Here is a 2,500-nt window from a genome sequence, read left to right as displayed (position 1 = left end):
TATGAAATGCCACATGATTTCATTCAGTTGATATTATGATAACAATTACCATAATGGTGATAATAATCTGAGTGTGATCACTTAGTCTCATATTTCGTTCAAGACTTGATTACCAATGTGTCCACCCATTCGGTATGAGGAAAGCAGGTTCACTACCCACACAAGATATAACTGACAACGTTATTCCAGTGATGAGGTAACCTGCTTACTTTTCGCTGTATGCTCCTGCTTTGACTCGACTACGTAGGCTGAAAAAACAAATACTATCTGACATCATTCGACAACTATCGATTTCCCATTTGTTCTCTCATTCTTATACTATCAACATTTACAGAGAGGGTTCCTGTTCCCTTCACAAAGTGGATTATGTAACAATATCTATCATAGACGGTCTGGATTCCCCCTCCATTGCTTCAGACTTTACTAACAAAGTCTTTACTATTCTCGCCTCCTTGCGCCCTATCTTCAATTCACATCTCACACTCGCCATAGAACCTCTTTCCAATCTCCATTACCACCACTCATTAATCCACGAAATCCACTCGTTACTCACCTCGAAAGTCCTCTCGCTGTAGATTATTACCCTTTTCCTAGGTGCCATCTCATGATGGCTCTCTCAGCAGCAAAACCGACAAGGCATCTCAGGAAGAAACACTGACCCTTTTAGATCTTTCTACCCAACTGCTAAAAACAGAATTCTACACACTACAAAACTTGTGATAGAATTCTATGTTAGGATGAACAGCCTGTAAGTAATTTAACGACTATCAAACGTCTAGGCCTATGGCCCTTTTCCCACTGTCTTTGAGACAGGATTGATGCTCTTAAGAACAGAACATTCCACTTTATGGCTAATAATGACCCTCCCTCCTGTCAACCTACCCTTATTATATCTCCGTTACTATTTTACACATTCCATTCGAATGCCCTACCTACTCAGTCCTTCGCAACGGCTCTCTACTTTCTCACCTTTCTTCATGAACGACTTCATTTAATCATATTTCAGGAAAATCATCACAAATCCATACGTTCTTTCAAGAGATGAAACTTCTTTCGAAACAAAGACCTCATACTATGCATTCCTTCTGATGTGATGCCTTGATGCCTCAGCATTCTCGCAGTTTAGGAATATCACGCTCCCATGTGTACCCGTACCCTGTTAGCTGACACTGACCTCAAAACAACTCTAAAAGAACAAAGTGGTTCTCGGTAACGGGGAGCTATCCTTAAGAAAAGTGGCGTTGGCGTCTAAATATAAAACAATACCTTACAGAACTTGAATTCTAGTACTCGTACTAGACTCACTAGATGAGGAACGAAATCGGTGTTAGAGGGCTTTTATTACAAGACAGATGATTTTTTGTAGCTAAGGGTGTGGACTTCGTCTTGAAAGGAGTCTCGGTCAGAAAGACTTCTTCAACCAGGAGGTCGTTCCCTCATCTTCACATAATCTGCTCTTAGCCTGAAGAAAACTCAAAGGAGTGTGTTTCAGTATTGAAAAGATTAAGAGTACTGTGCAGAGAGATAAATAATTTGCAGATGCTTTATTTGGCAATTATGTGAGCGGTCTGCTGTTTGGTTTAGTCTTGATTGAAAAGAGTCAAACAAGAGAAAAGTAATGTTATAAAAGCCTATCGCTTACATTCTTCCATTTTCATAATTAATGCATAAGATAAATTGTCTCTACACTTTTGTTTGATAATACAGAAATCGATGTGTGAAGTAAAAACAAATCTACTACTAACGTTATGATTGTAAACGTTTATTTATTGATGACAATTCATTAACCAAAATTAATCATTTGTGTTTTCATATCACATAATAAACATTCGTAACCTCATAATGGGTCCTGATACAAACATCACAACAGTAAATCAAATTAAACTATGACCATGTCAATTGAGTTAGAAAGGTCATTACTTGTGTATTTTTTACGTACAACAGTTATGGACAATTGTATTCTTTGAAATGTATGATACACACACACACACACACACACACACACACACACACACACACACACACACACACACACACACACACACACACACACACACACACACACACACACACACACACACACACACACACACACACACACACACACACACACACACACACACACACACACACACACACACGCGCGCGCGCGCGCGCACACGCGCACACACACACACACACACACACACACACACACACACACACACACACACACACACTCACACACACACACACACACACACACACACACACACACACGCACACACACACACACACACACACACACACATATATATATATATATATATGTATATATATATATCATATATATATATATGTATATATATATATATATATATCATATATGTATATATATGTATATATATATATATCATATATATATGTATATATATATATATAAAGGAGGGCGGGAGAAAATAAAAGGAAGGGTAGTGAATGGAGGGATGAGGAAGCAAAGAAGGGTGTAGAGAGAAGAAGC

The sequence above is a fragment of the Oratosquilla oratoria genome, chromosome 10 (assembly GCF_046742065.1).
Source record: "Oratosquilla oratoria isolate Oo_2021 chromosome 10, ASM4674206v1, whole genome shotgun sequence".
In the NCBI taxonomy this organism is placed as follows: domain Eukaryota; kingdom Metazoa; phylum Arthropoda; class Malacostraca; order Stomatopoda; family Squillidae; genus Oratosquilla; species Oratosquilla oratoria.
This window is presented reverse-complemented; position numbering follows the sequence as displayed.